Source organism: Aethalodelphis obliquidens, unplaced genomic scaffold, assembly GCF_003676395.1.
Source record: "Aethalodelphis obliquidens isolate GAN/ISIS:26980383/991018 unplaced genomic scaffold, ASM367639v1 scaffold7, whole genome shotgun sequence".
In the NCBI taxonomy this organism is placed as follows: Eukaryota; Metazoa; Chordata; class Mammalia; order Artiodactyla; family Delphinidae; genus Aethalodelphis; species Aethalodelphis obliquidens.
Window position 1 is genome coordinate 37,320,373 of NW_020837951.1, and position 6,000 is coordinate 37,326,372.

Sequence of the window (6,000 nt, forward strand, 5' to 3'; positions counted from 1 at the left end):
GAAATACACCTGACCTTCTCCCTGCATTTGTGTTACTTGCCTGTCCCTGAAGGCAATTGAACTTGAGTCCTCAGATTTGCAATAGATGTGTTTCTATGAAGTATTGGGGAAAAATATTGTTTACAAATTAAACTTCATCTGAAATGTATGCAGTTTGCTATTCAGAGGAATCAACTGTAACTATATACTAACTCTTTTGAACATCAAATGAGCACACTTGATTATATTTCTATTCCCTTGACAAGAGCTACATCTTAGCCTGGCATATAATTCTGAGAGCTCAGTTTGTCCTATTAAAATTTCTTTCTTTTATTATCATGACATTTACTTTTGCACAGGAGAAGCTTGGGTTCAGTGTGATTATTCTTCCTTTGCAACTAATCTTTTTGTTTGGCTTTCTTTTCCTGCATGGATAAGATCATAGTTCTTATACAGTTTTTATCACGAAAATAAAACTGTTGCCAAGACAAGTTGAAGACTGAACAACATTAAATTAATTTTTGCCAGGGGCATGGTGAGCTCATTAGAGCTGTAGATTTGGAAATTTTTTTTTCACCCTAGCAAGTTTTCCTTTGTGTATATAGTTCTAAAAAAACTTTTATCGGTGTATTGATTTCATATAAAATTTACACATGCTAAGTGGTAAACAGTTTGATGATTTTTGGTTTCAGAACATTTTCATCATCCCCCAAAGTCCTTTTGTCCTCATTTGCAGTTAATCACTGCTCCCACCCACCCCAGCCCTAGCCAAGCTTGAGCCAGAAATATACTTGCCCCGCTTATGACCTCAACCTTGGGCAGGTATTGGCCCTCCTTAATCACTCATCACTGAGGTCATCACCTCCACCAACAATGCCTTTGGACATAGGTGTTGCCAACCACTCCACATGGAGTGAACTCCCTTCCACCAAAGCACAGCCTGCCTGCTGCCCTGGCAGAACCTTACTGAGCTGAAGGGGGCGGGAAGTGATTGGATATTTGAATTACCATTCAGGAAGACACAAACGGAAAATTCTGCAACATCTCCATTTCCAGACTCACCAAGGGCCTAGTGCTCTGTGACCCCTGCCTCCAAAGCAGAGACTGTCACCAAAGAATTACTCCATCAATACTCGTGTGCCATTTCACATTCAGATATGACCTTTTTATCTGGGAGGAGACTGTTAGAGTAAGGAGGTGGCACCTACAGATATGACTTATCATTTTCATGACACCAATAATATTTATTTAATTTAGTTAGTTGCCCTGGGTCTTAGTTGTGGCTCACGGACTCCTTAGTTGCGGCTCGCCAGCTCCTTAGTTGTGGCATGTGAACTCTTAGTTGCAGCATGCATGTGGGATCTAGTTCCCTGAGCAGGGATCGAACCCGGGCCCCCTGAATTGGGAGCACAGAGTCTTAACCACGGCACCACCAGGGAAGTCCCTTATTTATTTTAAAAAACTTCTAAAAGTTTGAGTTTGTTGTGTGTATAGCAGGTGGTGTCATAAAAATTCGGACAGTCCTTTGAGGCCATGGATACAGGAGGAGGAGATTACAGAGCTCCAAAAAGGATTTCTGAAAAGAATGCAAAAATAGCCAAGAGTGTATTTGGAGCTATGGGAAAAGAAACTATGGTTAAAAAGGTTGGCTCCGCTCTAGAAGAGCTGAATTGTTGATGTTTTAGCATTCAATAAAAATAAATACCCTTATTGATTTGGAAGATTTAACAGTCAATAAAAATAAATGCCCCGGGAATTCCCTGGTGGCGCCGTGGTTAAGAATCCACCTGCCAATGCAGGGGACAGGGGTTCGAGCCCTGGTCCGGGAAGATCCCACATGCCACGGAGCAACTAAGCCCGTGCACAACTACTGAGCCTGTGCTCTAGAGCCCGTGAGCCACAACTACTGAGCCCGCGTGCCACAACTACTGAAGCCTGCACGCCTAGAGCCTGTGCTCCGCAACAAGAGAAGCCACCACAATGAGAAGCCCGTGCACTGCAACAAAGAGTAGCCCTGCCCGCCACAACTAGAGAAAGAGCCGTGTGCAGCAATGAAAACCCAACGCAGCCAAAAACAAATAAATAAATTTAAAATAAATAAATAAATACATGCCCCTATTGATTTGGACGATATGTTGTAGAAGACCCCTCAAAATAGATTCCGTTTTAGTCTTTTGTTTGTCAGTTTGGGTATTTGCCTGGTGTTAAACTTAAATCAGAGTTAATTTTCAGGATAAGACTGCTTTTATTCCCCTGCCTGCTTGTCATCCACTATATTCTACACCTCTCCTCCAGCATAATTACTTTCTTAGTCTAATACTTTCTTTGGAGAATCTTCTTCATGATCGACAATTTCAGTTTATGGGTTATGCTGTAGCTCAGAATTACAAGGCATTTAGCTAGAAATGCCTAAAGAGTAAACTTGAGCCCTCACGTAAAACAAAGATAATGGTGTCATTTTCAGGGATAGCGCCATCTGAAACTAGCCTGCTGGGATTATTTGGCCAGTGGGTACAGGTAGGAAAGCAACGTGCCCAGGAAGCTTTAAAGGCCTTAGATGTTTGGAAAAAGCAGATTAACACAAGTACTACTGACACCAATTCTATAGCCTTCGACAAATCATTGTAGTTGTTTTGGTTGTTTGTTTTTTATTGGAGTATAATTGCTTTACAATGTTGTGGTAGTTTCTGCTGTACAGTGAAGTGAATGAGCTATGTGTATACATCTATCCCTTCCCTCTTGGACCTCCCACCGCCCCCCCCATCTAGATCTTCATCTAGATCATCACAGAGCACCGAGCTGAGCTCCCTGTGCTATACAGCAGGTTCCCACTAGCTATCTATTTTACACATGGTAGTGTATTCATGTAATCTCCCAATTCATCCCACCCTCCCCTTTCCTCCCTGTGTACACATGTCCGTTCTCTACATCTGCATTTCTATTCCTGCCCTACAAATATGTTCATCTGTATCATTTTTCTAGATTCCACATATATGCATTAATATACGATATTTTTCTCTTTCTGACTTACTTCACTCTGTATGACAGACCCTAGGTCCATCCATATCGTTACAAATGACCCAATTTCATTTCTTTTTATGGCTGAGTAATATTCCATTATATATATGTACCACATCTTCTTTATCCATTCATCTGTCGATGGACATTTAAGTTGCTTCCATGGCTATTGTAAATAGTGCTGCAATGAAATTGGGGTGCATGTGTCTTTTTGAATTATGATTTTCTCAGGGTATATGCCCAGTAGTGGGATTGCTGGGTCATATGGTAGTTCTATATTTAGTTTTTTAAGGAAACTCCATACTGTTCTCCATAACTAAAAATTAGATTGCATTTACATCTTAAAATAGGTCAGCTCCTTAGGATAATGTTCAAGTTTTGTATATCCTCTACCAAAAAAACAATCTTTTAAGTATCTTTTGTCTTGCTTTTGTCTTACTTCTGTATCATTCTGATAAAGCATCGTCCAGTGGACCCTGCTGCAGCTGATCCAACTTCTGACTTCAGTCAGCAAGCTTTCTTTTGCTTTTTCTTAAATATTTATTTATTTATTTGGCTGCGTTGGGTTTTCGTTGCGGCATGTGGGATCTTTCATTGCGGTGCAAGTTGCAGCATGGGCTCTTCATTGTGGCGCACGGGCTTCTCTCTAGCTGTGGAGCATGGGTTTTCTCTTCTCTAGTTGCGTGGGTTCCAGAGCGCATGGGCTCTGTAGTTTGTGGCACGCAGGCTCTCTAGTTGAGGCACGCGAGATCAGTAGTTGTGGCACGTGGGCTTAGTTGCCCCGCAGCATGTGAGATCTTAGTTCCCTGACCAGGGATTGAACTCTTTGCATTGGGAGTCGGATTCTTTACTACTGGACCACCAGGGAAGTCCTAGTCAGCAAGCTTTTGAATGTTTATTTGTACCACTCTATATTTCTTATTCCCAGCATGAACCCATCTGTTACTATCTTCCTGTCTCTAGCTCTTTGTCCTTCTTTTTCAACATTCATAATTGTCCTCTTTTCTATCTACTAAATTGTGTTCCACTATTATAGGAAATCTCACTATAAGACAGACCTAGCAATACATTTTTCAAGATTAACTTTTAGTACAAATATTTCACAACTCTTAGCTCCCTACTCCAACTTACTCAGTTTTTATGATTATTATTTTTTATTACATACTTACTAACTTACTCATTTTGCATCTAGTGACTGTGTTCTTTTTTAGTGTGTACTATCAGGGTTAGTCCATAAACCTACAATTCCCCAAATAGTATTTGCTACAATAAGGAATACCAATTAATACAACAGACTAGAGAGTACCAACGTAGACAATTATATGTATGCAAAACTCTGTATGTATGTTTAAAGAGGTTAAGGAAGGGTTGTTTAAGATAGAGTATTATAGAAACAGGATAGCATTTCAGTAATTTAAGGTGAATCCCTGCTTTATCATGTTTCAAAGTCAATCTATATGGAATAAAAATATAAACATTGAATCAAATTATAATAAAAATTGACAAAGATTAAATCATTTATTCAATATATAGAAGGAGGATAACGTCTTCATTTTTGAAGAAATTAAAAAATTGTAAATGGATGATTGATAGCGTCAAGAATATACGTATATAAAATTTCTATACCATTAAAAAACCCCAAAGGGGCTGATATATACAATACTTTTAAAAATTCATGTTTATAAAGAAGACATTCAAACTTGGAAGGATAAACGAAAAAGAGGATATCAGTGCATTTCACTAGACTGTAAGCTCTGAGAGGACAGGGACATTTCCTTGTACTTCACACATAATAGGTATGTAATAAATATTGAATAAATAAATGATAATAAATGAAATAAAAGCCAACTTCTAAAAGCTTATTACTGCAAGAATAAATATGTGAAATAAACAACTCTGGACAACTAAAATATGCCAGCTAAAATAGTTTAAAAAATTATACAGTATCAGCAGTGTTGTAGTAGAATTGGTACACATTCCTTGTAGTGGGTATAAATTGGTTATCTTTTGGAGGTAATACGATAATTTGTAATAAGGGCGCATCATTCCCCATGCAGAAATTTATCCTAATGAAGTAGCCAAGGTTAGATATTTCATCAGATTTGCATCACTGGTGGTGTTTATGTCAGCAAGACAAGGATTACAGATCTACATTTCAATTTTAAGGGTCACCTGAGTTGAACAACCTTGTAAAAGAGTTCTGCAATTTTTTTGATTATCTGCAGGGTTCTACTTGCAGAAGCATTTCCTTTAGTGATAGAAGGCCGGCGTAGGCCTTGTATCAGTGAGGAAAAGCTAGATTATGTTGTGGTAACAAACAACCTTCAGATCTCAGTAGCTTAAAACAATAAAGGTTTTGCTCATGCCCGTCTTGGATGGGTTGGAGGCTCTACTCCACAGCTTTGTCATGCTTGGTCCAGGGCCTGGGGTAGGAGAGCAGGCACTGGCTGGAGTACTGGCAACTGTCATGGAAGAAAGGAAAGAGGACGTGGTGAAGCATGCACTGCATCCTAAAGCAACTGATTACATTTCATAGAGCAGCGAGCTCCGTGGAACGGGGAATTGGAATCCTACCACATTCCTGGAAGGAAAGAGAAAACCAGACAGTTGTGAACAGCCATCCCGATATCACAATCTCTTAGAGTAGAATTGTGGCCAAGGTAGTTTTAGTTTTCCACCTGCCTCTCTAATCAACTAATCTCTACTTCTGATGAATTTGATGATAACTATTCTGGAAGGAAGCAAGGCCTCCTTCAGATATTTTAACAGAAACTTTGATGTCAATATATATCAGATGCAGAAGGCAATGAGTCATTATGGCTTTCCATCCAAAGCAGCGAAATCAGATGTGCTGTCAAGCATCACAAATATACTTTCTGCACACAGCGTCCATAAGAACTGTTTGGAAAATACAGTATCATTTAAAAGATATCAGTGTCTTTACCAGTTTCCTAAAAGGTGAAAGCAAAACAGAAGTTTGTTGTTGAGGGTGTCGACATGTAA